This window comes from Pezoporus wallicus, unplaced genomic scaffold (genome assembly GCF_028554395.1).
Source record: "Pezoporus wallicus isolate ANWC-B61680 ecotype Strahan unplaced genomic scaffold, APGP_CSIRO_Pwel_v1 contig_8806, whole genome shotgun sequence".
Taxonomy (NCBI): Eukaryota; Metazoa; Chordata; class Aves; order Psittaciformes; family Psittacidae; genus Pezoporus; species Pezoporus wallicus.
The window spans coordinates 414,108-426,882 of NW_026641419.1; the positions used below are offsets into that span (position 1 = coordinate 414,108).

At 38.4% G+C, this 12,775-nt stretch overlaps 1 protein-coding gene across 1 annotated transcript in view; it reads right to left on the minus strand.

The window, feature by feature from the left end:
- Nucleotides 1-12,775, minus strand: part of SLC35F1 (solute carrier family 35 member F1) — a 237,409-nt gene that overhangs the window by 3,633 nt on the left and 221,001 nt on the right. The window lies entirely within an intron of this gene.

Sequence of the window (12,775 nt, forward strand, 5' to 3'; positions counted from 1 at the left end):
GTTGGCTTTGCTTTACTGTATAACCAGAGTGCCAGCCAGATTTGTGATTGCCTTGTGTCCTGCTGTGAGGAATCTGTGGGGCTTTCAGCAGCTAAATGTGCTCTTCTTTCTTGCTCTAGTAGCTGCCTAGCCAAAACCAATTCACTTTGCTTTAGTTCATGGCTCCAGCTCTACCATATATCCTTCCTCCTGGCCATACTTCTCATTCCTCTCTGGGGCTTCCTGCCAGTGGGCTCTTTTGCCTGGTAATATTCCTTCCATGGCAGTGTCCCCCATAGTGGCAGCTCTCCAGCCTGGGAGAAAGGATTTGGACAAAGCCGGGGGAAATCTAAACAAAGGCCTGTGAATCATTTGTCTTTGGTATCTATGCACAGCTAGTGCAGAGACCTGCATCCTATAGCAAGTCCTACAACAATTCCATCTTTAGCTTCTTCAGAAACAAGGTTAAGGCTGAATTGTTTTCTCTAGCAGCTCTCCGCAGCACTGGTGTAGAAGGGCTGCTAGTAAGGTTAATACAGGAGTACATACTGTAGGTATATGAGAGATCTCTGGGTTTTCTCAATACTCTGTCAGATTGACTCAAAGCCCCTTGAAATCAATGGGTATTTTCCTCCTATTAGTATGGCAGTGAAGCCCGCAGTGTGATGGGAGGATGCAGACTTAGTTCATCAAATACAAAAACTGTTGTTCACTGTACTGTGTTCCTTGGCCTCTAGCTGAAATCTTCACAGTTTATTGAAGGTAAGGTTTACAGGCACACTGTACTGCTATGTCTACATGTACATTTTGAAGGGTTGACCTGGTAAGATTCACTATTAAGAGACAGCAAGAGAGAGACATTCAAAACCAGCAGAAAGAGCTATTCCTAAGAAACTGAGCAAGGGAAGATCAGTTTTTAATTGCTACCCTGCACAAAACTGCAGTATCAAACTGCAGGATCTCGGGAAGTGTGCAATTCCTTTCTTTGGCGAAAAAGCTACTTAAGAATAATATTGTGCTTCATTTTTCTGACTTGTTTCTTACTTTCAACAAATCATATTTCCTCTAAGAAAAGATGTTTTCAAAATATCCAAATCTGTACATCTCTCCAAATCCCACTTCCCTCCATGTTAAACAGGGTAACTCTAAGCTGTTCAAACAGTAGCATGGGTAGAAGTTGTTCAGCTCAGATAAGCTAAAGGGTCTCACACACCCTACAGTAGGCAACCAAATAATAACTCATATTTTTGTATCATTAAATAATTTTACTATAGATCCCATAGCTATATAGATAGGTACATATGTACATCAAAGAATCATAGAACAGTTTGAGTTGGAAGGGACATTAAAGTTCATCTGGTTCCAACCCCCCTACCATGGGCAGGGACATCCTCTACTAGACCAGGTTACTCAAAGCCCCATCGAACCTGGCCTTGAACACTGCCAGTGATGGGGCAGCCACAGCTTCTCTGGGCAACCTGTGCCAGGGCCTCTCCATCCTCACAGTAAAGAATTTCTTCCCAATATCTAACCTAAATCTCCCTTCTATCATCATAAAGCCATTATCCCTTGTCCTGTCACTACATGCCATTGTAAAAAGTCCCTCTCCTTCCTTATAGGGCCCCTTTAGATGCTGGAAGGCTTCTTTAAGGTCTTCCTGAGCCTTCTCTTCTCCAGGGTGAATAAGCCCAACTCTCTTGCTTATCATACAGTTTCTTGAGAGACTATGTGATTTATGATTAAACCAATGATCTAACACTCCCAGGTCCTGGGACTGTTTATCAGCCTATGAATTCTTTCTGTGAATCAAAATGATTTTAGATAACCCTCAGTTTCTTCTCCATTTAAAAGAGACAGTAACAGTTTGTTACTGAATAAAGATGGGATTACAGAATAAAAATGGGAAATAGGGATATCATCCTCTAAGGAGAAGGCAGAGACTTCCTTTTGCAGAGAAAACCTAAGTAAGTGTCCCAGTTACCATAACATTTCAGATTTCATCACTGATGTGAAAGGCATCTGACAAAACTTATGGAGTAGTCAAATCAAGCAGTTAAATCGGCCCTACACATCTCACGATGGATTCTCCACTCTGCTATCTGGGTGTCTATAAATGCTTTCCCAACTGGAAGTATTCAATATGGAACACACAATAATATTTACAAACATTAAAAAATTAGGAAAACATAAAAACCATCTCTTCTCTAGACATGTTACTACCTGCTGTGAAAATAGCTTACACTAAACTACCATTAATTTTAGGTGTATAACAAGCCAATTTTAGGTGCCTGTCAGTTTGAAGATAAACAAAGCAAAACCTAGACAAATGCAACAAGATAACATCTGTAACAAGGACTTGTTCAGTGTATCAAAACCCGCACTGATTCTAGGTGAGTGGATGTTTCTGGTATTTATCTAAAAGACATTCTTTAGGGACCCAGTACTTGAATGTATTCGCCAGTCAGGCTTAGCAGAAGAGCTAATGGCATCTGGTAACTTTTAGTTGCAGGAGCAGGCGGCTTGCTCCTGCAGAACCCTGCCAGAAAACCACTGCTGCAGTAAGGTCTAGTTGACCACACTAAATACATGGTGAAATCATTTTGATTTTCTATTATCCATGCACAAAATCTTTTACATTAAAAAAGAGCAGAAACCAAACATATCTGCAGTGGCTTGTTGTGGTTTTTTATCTGTTTTTTTTTTTTTTTAATTTTTAATGAAATACCTTACAACAATGCTAGATACAATTGTGAATGAAGTTTACAAAACTCATTTGAAATTTAGTTTATACACAGCATTTTTGTTGCAAGTGGATCAAGATTGTGCATTCTGGAAGTCAAGCACCACAAGATGCCTAAAGTAAAGATGAATATGTAGGCATCTGAATGCTTACAATTTTAAAAATCTAGAATGAATTATTCAACTTTTCAAAACTGACTTCCCACTAGTTCTTGTCCTCTACTTCTTATTATATCTCCATTGAAAACTTGTATTTCGTACATCATCAAACCACTAGGCTAAAACACTTCTACTATTTCCACTTGATATTCTTATGCTTTAAAGTAATCCACCTGAGAAGGTGGGTGCAAAAGAAACTTCTTGATGGGGAGCAAAGAGTATTTGATTTCATCATCTTGAACAGTGATAAGACTGTAAGGATAGAAGGAAAAAGAAAGAAAAGCTGTTCAGAAAGCAGTAAATTCATGCCTGGGTCTTGAGAGAGAGAGTCGTGCTTCAGTACACAGGTCAGGAATTTAGAAGGGAAAGCCTGGGGAAAGGGCATAGAGGAATTACTGTTATCACAGCTAGGAAATGCTGCACTGACCATTGCCTGCTGCAGAGGGAATTTGCAGACAACTAGTTCTGACTGTCACAGATGTCCACATCCACATTACCACTGACACTAGGGCAAAACAATATTCAAAGTGACAAAAAGAGACAGATGCGAGTCTGCAGAAAAGCCCACACCGACAAAGAAACTCAGTGTTTTGCTAATTTTGGTTTATCACTCAGCTATCATGATCATGACCATTATTACAATGGTTATGAAAATGCAAATTCTTTTTTACACGGTCCATTGAACTGAAAATAGTCTACAGGAGCAGACTACTGGAGCTGCAGTGCTCCAATTCTAGTTGTATTTGACAACAGCAGCCACAGAGTGCATCTCTTGGTCGGTAACATGAAGCCCAGCCCCTAGCCTACAGAAACCAACTGTGCTTTTTAAGACTTCAAAATTAATTTTTTTTTGTTATAGGACTAATGAAAATTTAGAATTGTCATGAAATGAATTAACTACCTTCTCCCTTAACCTTGTCTAGAAATTCTCCACATTTTAACAAAAAAAAAAAAAAAAATCAGGTCTATTAATTCAAATTTTAAATATTACAGAGAAGTGATCTCCTCAGAATTACACCGATGAAGAGGAACAAAATGTACGTATCAGGTGAAATTCACTTAGTTCCATATTTCTGCTGACACTCCCCATGCTCTCCAGGCAGGCTGTTCCTATCACCTTCCTACTGCCATCAGTGGGTCTGTACAGTCTGATGAACTTCTCTGTTTTCTGAACTAATTCAGTTTGTAGCATATGCTGCGCAGCCCATCAAAGATAAGGCCAGTAGGGGTTCCTGCACTGACTTATACCTCTTCCCCCTGGGTAATTTCACACATGAGTACCTGGGCAGGATGAGCGAAGGGAGTTAAAACCAAATTTCTGTCATTATCTTTTGTACAGCACACAGATATTTCCACTCAGTTTGATGAACTGATTGCAAGACTCAGCTTCTTTTCACACTCTTTTCTATTTTCGCCTCTGGTATAGCAAATGAAGTTCACTGTGACCAAGCCCAGAAGCTGTGCTGTGGGATGCATACACTCTCCAGTCAGCAGCAGTACCAGGAAGGGTGAGGGCTCTGAGAGCTACGGATTTGCACAGTGCTTTCACTTGTGTAGCTGGATATTACAAACATATTATTTTATCAATAGAAATGGGAGCCAGCATCCTAGTCATAGCTCATCATGCTCTGGTAACTCCCTCGGCTCAGACCCATGAGGATCTGGACAAAATTATCTTAGGCTGGGATTGTGATTTACTGAAACTATGACAAACTGGTTTTGTCCCAGCCTTTGAGGAAGATGTCCCTTCAGGATTCAGGGTCTGCCCTGCTTTTTATCAGGAGAACAATCTTCTGGTTCAGCCTCAGTTACTTCTGTCTGCTTTCAGGGATGAGAGACAAAGACCTGACCTTTGGCTGATCACTCATCCCAGGTGGGAGTTAACGGGCAGAACATTTCCTAGGAATAGGCAGACATTTTCCCAAGTGGACTGCAGAACTAAGCTCTAGGCAGGTGATGATACATCTTTGTCATAAACAGAAATTAGGGCAGCCATTCTGTAAAACCCAAATAGAACCAAACACCAGAAAAGCTGCTGAGTTTTCCAGACTGCATTTGAACAGATAAAACTCATCCACCAGAACCTTTATACATCCTGTTATATCTCTCAGATCTTTAATCTAGAGATCTCTGAAGGGACCCAAACCACTGAGGATACGGTTTAGCATGCCTTCCCAGCTCTCCAACTGCAGAACCTTGAATGCTTGAGTGTTGTTCCCCTGCTGAGAAGGGTACCAAGGGGCACTGGACAGCTTCAGTAACAATGATAATTTCTGGGCAGTGAGTCTGTACGCTACAGGCAGGATGGCATCACCTTCACACTTTAACAACCTCCATCTATTTCCAAAGAAAACTGTGAAGATACAATCTTAAGTGATGACTTAAGCTCCTATCTGGCCCTCCCAACGCAGCTGGGATTCAAGGTGAAATTTGTAGCTAGTTCTTCCACATCTTTTTTCTTTTCTTTCCTGCCCATTGGCAGTCACATAGAAAATTTTCACTGGATGAAGGAGGCTTGCACTGCAGGCATGTCTCAACACATCATTGTTACTTATGCCGGTCAGAACCCAAAGCAAGAAGCATCTGCCTTGCTTCAATGGCAGTGAAAACCTGACATTGGCCTCAGTGTCATTTAGTGAAAACAAAGAAGCTAAAGGAAGTTTTCTCTCTGTCATTTCATGCATGAGAGAAAGGCCATACTTCTCAATTCCTTCTGCCTGCTTGCATCCTCAGCATGCTCTAACTCAGATGAAATGCTATTACTATGACTTACGCTGAATCACAAATGTTGCATAGAAATCGTGATGTAAAGTAATTATATGGCACATTTTCTGTATTTTCCAGTTGAGTATCTAGGATTTTTGTCCTAGTGCGTTCATATTTTACTGTAGGTAAAAGATAGTGGTCCATGCCTTCTGTCATACAGCAGCACCCTCTATTTTAGTCCTTGCATGGTATTTGCTGATGGGCACAGTTCAACTGGTAAGACAGTGGTCAATGGGAAAGTCCTAACCTCTCAAATGATGAGGTTACCTATATAGGAGAAAAATGAGGTGGTTACCAGAAAACTGTCACCACATATTGTTAAAATTTGTGAAGCTTCATAGTACTCCTAGAGTTCATTGGTGGAATAAAAAACTGATAGCATTTGGAGAAAAATCTCTGAGCTGTAAGGCAAATACTGGTTTTACAACAAATCTGCATGATTTCACGCGTCTCAAAAGATACCATTAGAAAAAAAATCATAATTGTCCTTTCTAAATACGTGCCTGTTAGGGCAACATATTTGTGTGAAAAGCCTTATCTTCATTTCCTAGGTGCCAGGAGAGATGGGAATGCTGCTTTGTCTTCTGTTTTCCTTTGTTGCCTCTGCCATCAGATGTAGAGGCAAAATGAGCCCATGTTCAGTACCCCTGTGGTACCAGCAGTCTATCTAATTAAAAAGTGCAAGGTAGAATGAATCCTGCAATCTGTTTTAATCTTACCTACATAAGACAGAGATTTTTATGTGAAGTTAAAACACTCATATTACACTGCTCTAATTTCCTGTGAGCATCCTTACTGTGGGACGAGGTTATTTCTGGTTAACTTTTCTGGTTATTTCATACCAATCACTTGGCAAGAGAGTGGTAAAGCAGTTATCCTTTTAAATATTCTTAAAAAGGAGGAACACAATAGAAGAGATTATAAAAATAAAATCAATTTACCCTCTCCACTTTCAGCTTTCAATATTTTTTGCTGGTTTGCCCTATCGGCTCCCAGTTGCTCCATGTCCTTCTGGTTTTGTGTGCAAGTATTTAATATAGTAGCAGTTGTCTGCTCTACTTGATTCTCAAATAATGTGTATGTGGCTAATTGTGTTCAGTGTGCTCAAAACCAAGGTACAATAATTGATCCATCTTGGATTATTTATGCTTTCCTGCTGAATCTAACAATATATTCCTACAGCAGTCTTCCAGAATGTAATTGTTTTCTCTCAGCCATAAAACAGGGAGCACTCCTACCCTGAGAAATGAGGAATACACAGCTGCAGTTACCCTTACCATGAGTGACTTTGTAAGCTGTCTGAAGGGAGCGTGATGCAGCTGTTTCACACTGGGGTTCTCCATAGTCTAGCATGTTTGCTGCCAGCAACATGAGGCCAAACTTCAGGAGTTCCAAGAGCTCTCAACTGAGTCAACTCACAAGTCAGGCACACAAGGAAGCCATAACAGAGAGCGTGTCCTAAGCCACTGAATCCAACCCCACCCCCTCCTTACCACGTAGTCAGATCACATATTCCACCTAGCAAATACCCCCTGCCCTCCTGCAAGCATTATAAGGGCTTTTGTCCACTCCCCTCTAATCTATTCGAAGTCTGCTCTGGAGCCTCTCTGCTAAAATAGCCAAAAAACCCTCCTAATTTCTAAATGTACGCATTCTCAGATTCCACCCACATATTCTTACATCTTTAGCTCGAATAATTTTGCTTTCATTCCTGTGAATTTACAATTCAATTTATATATGTTGAGGTACCATAGTCCCTCCCAGTTCATCAGAAATCAAAGCTATGCTATATACAACAAGCATTTTTTAGGATTTGCACATTCAATACATTCTTAGCAGACACAAACTCATTCTGTCAAGGCTTTGCGGCAGGTAAGACAAAAAGCTCTGTTTGGCCCTCTTGAACTTGACCAAAAAAAAGTGTGTAGCTACAGTGAAAAAATGCTGTTCTTATATGGTAAGTTGTCCTGTTCTATGGCATTAGCACCTCTCTATCAATGCTAGAAACACCTAGATTGTCGCATTTGGAAACAGCTTTGCCACAATTGTGCTTAAATTCCTCTCCTCTGTTGCCACTGACATTACCTTGCACTTTGTGCTTCATTGCATTTCACTATACAAGGCGAATGTTCAGACCAACTCTTTGTGACTTCCATCAGCGAAGAGGTCCTTCAAGCAAGCTGTTTCTCTCTCAGCATGTTGCCTTGTCCTTTATCCTCATTAACAAGTTTCTCACCTAGCTTCCTATCATTACAGTGCTAATCCTGTTCCTTAGTTTAATTGATAATTTTCTACACTGCATTGTATAAAAGCCTTACAGATTAGATCTACATTTGCCTTTTGTCTACAAAAAATTGTTAAATTATCAGACACAAGATTTAGATTGGATTATTCACCTTCATGTGTACCAGGTCGCATTTTATCCAATTTTCCATTTCTCTCCATATGCCTAATTATTTCTCCCTGGTGTCCACTTCTGATTTTAGTTTATTGCCTACTTCATATACAACTCTTCCAACTGTCTATATTCCCACGCTTGAAAGAACTCAGATTATTGTGTTCTGTTTCTACTTCTGACTTAGTAATTTATATTTCTATTAACTACTGTGCATTGCTTTCCTATTTAACTCTTGTTCTTCCTGAATATGACCAAAAGTCCTGATTTCATTTTGGTTCCAAACTAAAGGTTGTTTAACTTTAGTCTCTGCTGTCTTTCCATAGTGAAAGTATTTCTTCATATACAAAAATAACTTTTAGCTGTTTGTTTCACTGTCACCTTCGTTGCCAAGCTTGGTTCATCTTTTACAGCAATTACTTCTTTTCCTTTTCACCTGGATAGTGTCAGTTTTCTTTTGTGATTAGTTTGTACTCACTGTTTTCTACTTATTTCTAGCTATTTTTTTAAAAAGGTGATTTGCCCAGTTGCATCTGGAACTCTCCCCTACAACTTCTGCTCTTGTACTTAAGATACAAAATCCATATTACTTTAGATCCTTTGATCTATTTTAAATCTCCTTCAGACTGATTATGATCCCTTGGAACACCTGAAGGAGCAGATACTCTTGCTTGCTAAACTTAACACATGCCAGTAGTGGAAATAATTCCAGAAGTTTAGTCCAGTTAATTAAGTTGCTTAGCAGCAGTTCTGATGACAAGCACCTATCCCATATTATGGGTTTGAAAGCTTACAGTTTAGTGGGAAGTGGGAGTTTAGGCACAAAGAAGATGCTTTTTGAAGATGTTCTAGCGGTTAATAAAATATCTTACTACTTAGATTGAAAGCATGTAGAAGCGATGACTTCTGACTGACATTATGTCTGCGTGTTGGCCCATTCTTTCTTTTTGGTAGGAAATAAGAGGTAATTTGGATGCTTTAACCCTTCATGTCTGTAACATTCATTAATTTGGCTGCTAGAAGGCACAACTGGAGTAAGCACTTCAATCCAGTTAGTTAATCAAAACAGAGAAATTAATTAATTTCCAATTTTATTTTTCTTTATGGTGGCTCATAGACCATGTGGATGGCAAGGCACAATTCTTAAGACACTTCCTAAATATTCTCTTCTTTTCTGGAAACAAGGACTTACTCAACACTGTGAGAAATCTCCAAATTTACAATGCAGCTATTGCATTTAACCCTACCATTTACTTTCCGCATCTCTGGGGAACTTCCAGGCTTTGTTTCCATATGCTAAGATAGAAATAGCATTCAACTTGAAGGATCATATTTTGAAAATCTTTGTAGATGCACAGTAACTGAGCCTTATTTAAGCTTTTGAATGCAGCTGCTGCTTTGCTAATTCATTACTTTTTTTTTTGTTGTCTCCATTGGGTTGCAAATTACTGCTGAGGTATGTAGCTCGACAGATTCATTGTACTCACTTGTCTTTAAAAGTATGCTTGACTCCGGAATGCTGAAGTCCTCATTTACTTTTTAATATTTCCCCACAAATAATTATGAAACTGAGCCTCCTGGTCTTTGTTTTCATATTCACTGAGTATCATTTAGAAAAAGTCTGTTGTGATAAGATCCAGCTTATTTAATAGCATATCTGTTATGTTTTTTTTTTGTCTGCACTTTTTCTTATAATGATGAAAAAGGCAGTATTTGTTACAATATTTTTTGCTTTCTGCACTTCATTCAAACCATTTTATTGTTCTCTGTTGTTACGCATTTCTCTTGCTCCACTCTCCCAAATTTCTCTTTTCAGCCCCTGCTCAACAGCATCTTTAAGACCCATATGGTTTTGTTGAAGATTTATCATCCAAGAGTTAATTATTTCCAATAACAGGAAGATTTCTGTTAATATGTCTGTTTTCATATTGGGTAGGAATTATAAGCTCACTTTTACCTTTCCCATGACTCTTCACTACTTTATCCAAAACACTATTTACTTCCTTCAGAGTCTAAGAATTAAACTTCATCATGTACTCTGTGGTATATTTAAGAGATCTCTGAATAACTTTTTCCTCATATTGAAATGAAAAACTAATTCAAACAAGGTAATGTGTGTTGACTGTTATTTGTCTCCAAGTTCTCAAAGGCCATTGTTACCATACCTGCCTTCTTGCATTTCTTCAAGTTAATAATATCCAAATATTAACTCCAAATGAAAACGATGGATGGAGGCCTTATGCTAAATGTAAGGTTACCATTGCATGTTCCACCAGTACAATGCCATTGCCTCCCTTTGGTCGCTATAGTGCCCATGTCTGGATCATTGTTGAGCCTGGGGGCAGAGGTGGGGACAGAAGAGACTAGTGGGATCACCTCTTCTGTCTGTGGGCAGAAGACTTCAAACTACATACAAAATAAAACAGTATCCTGAAATACAATTCCCTAACCATTTCTCACTAGTGAGAAACCTATTTCTCCCTTGTTCCTTAAACATCGCTCTCCCTTACCTACTCCTGTGAAAAAAGCAGTGAAGACTTAGGGATGATGGACTCAGCATTCTGCAAGGTGTTAAAAATTCAAGTCTCATGACAGTGATGTGAATTACCTTTTTCAAGTAGTCAAAGCATATTCTTATTTTTTTATCCATGTTCAAATCATTCTCTGAAGACAATTCTTTTTATTTCTTATTAGTATTTTATATTTATTATTATTATAGTGCATATTCTATTAGATTTATTTATTTTATATTAATTATATATTGTATATTATATATTTATTATCATAATATTATATATATTAGTATATAGAAAGAGTATTTTATAATAACTGAAAGCAATACTGAACCTCAGCATAACATTGTCTGTATTTAGAAATGTCAAGGATGGAAATCTGTAATCCTGTGGTTCCTCTTTATTTTGCATAAAATATTAGAGAAAACTAATAGACTCTATGCTAGGACTTAAAACTTTTGTTTATGATTTTGATTGAAAAATAACAACTTCTCACTATAAGGTAAGTAAACCACTTTCCTAGTGTCTTGTGGGTCAGAGCACGTAAGTGGTTCATTGCAAGCAAGTCTGAGAATCAATTTAAATAGATTACACAGGCAGATATACTGTCTCTTTTCTTTCTCTGGGGACTGTCTGTGAATGAGCTGATTTTACACATCTTTTTGCTACAGTTAACATTTACATTCTTTTTTCATTTCATGTTTTCTTTTGAGTAGTCAATATCCACTAGGCAATTTGCTATCCCATATGATGAAAGGCAGAACTCAGTCATGTAGTAGGGCTTTTTTTTTTCCCCCTAGCTGGTTGGATTGTCAGTATAAACTACTTCAGTCTGAAATTGGTTCTATTCAATGATTACATGAGTTTCAACTGGCCTCAAACACATTTTCTACAAATGAAAATGTACTTGCATACCTACCTTATGCATGTTTTTAAAAAGAGTAGAAATACATCAAATTGAAAAGCTCTTTTGAAATCGCTAAGAAATCTTTTAACATTTTAATACTTAAGCTCTGCAGGAAGATGTGATACTGAGACATAAAAAGATTTGATTCAAACATTACACACAATATAAAGGGGGGAAAAGTGGAGAAAGAAAAGAAATATTATGACTATCTAAGCATTCATACAAAAAACCTAAAACCATACTCTGAGTTGACAACCAGGTGTTGAGTAGCAAAGCACAGAACAGTGGTGCTGTCAGTAAACCTTATCAACCAGGCATTCACTACGAATATTAAGAAATCTAAATTACATAGTTAGAGAATATAAACCCATGGACAGTTAGGTAGATAAGCTCCTTGCTGTAATTATGAACTAGTTCCTGGCTAGGAAACCAAATGGTATTGCCTACTGGAAACTCTGGCAACTGCTGACTGCAACTGACAGGATTATCTCCATGCCGGATGCCTGGAAGCCTTAAAAGCTCCTTCTTGGGGTTCTAGGCTGCCTAATACAGAACTGAGATTTGTTCTCCACCTTCCAGTATTCATGACCTGCATAACTTGTGTTTTCTGTGCCACAGATCTTCCAGTTCTAGAATACCTGTCTGAAAATGTTGGAAAATGTGCACTGCTGCAATCTCTTAGATGAGAGGGCAAAACAACAGTCAAGGTCTGAGAAATGCCAGCTTCTGTTTCCTTGGGAGCATCCTGAAAACAGGATTATTTCCACTTAGAATTTCTTTTGATAATTAGCCGTTTCCAACAAAAATGAATTTTGCTATAAAACTCCCAACCAGCTCTGGTGTGAGCTGTCTTTTAACATGAGACAAAATAAAAATCCCAAGCTAAGAGCCATTAAAACAATCTATGGAACTTGACATTTATGATGAGCTAGTGTCTGAAAAAATAAAATTGAAATTTAAGCTTTCATCATAACTTTTGCAGTATGAATGCCACATCCTTTATTCTCTTTCTGACAGCTTCAAAACAGTAAGTATCAATGTTTCACTATTCATGCTTTGTAACTAACGAATCTATTGCAAGATAACACTGTGAAAGGAAGAGATATCCTTTCAACAATGAAATATTTTCACAAAGCTGCCATATCTGTGCTGTTTTGTTAAAAATCTACTGCCAGACTGTGCAACATCTTGGTAGGAGTAATCTAATTTTCCAGCTTCTACTATTTCTCATCATTTACTTCATAGCTTTTTTGTTGTACAGCATCCTGCACCCTCAGACAAAGGGTGAGTGGATGTGGCCCTTTCTATCAGAGCAAT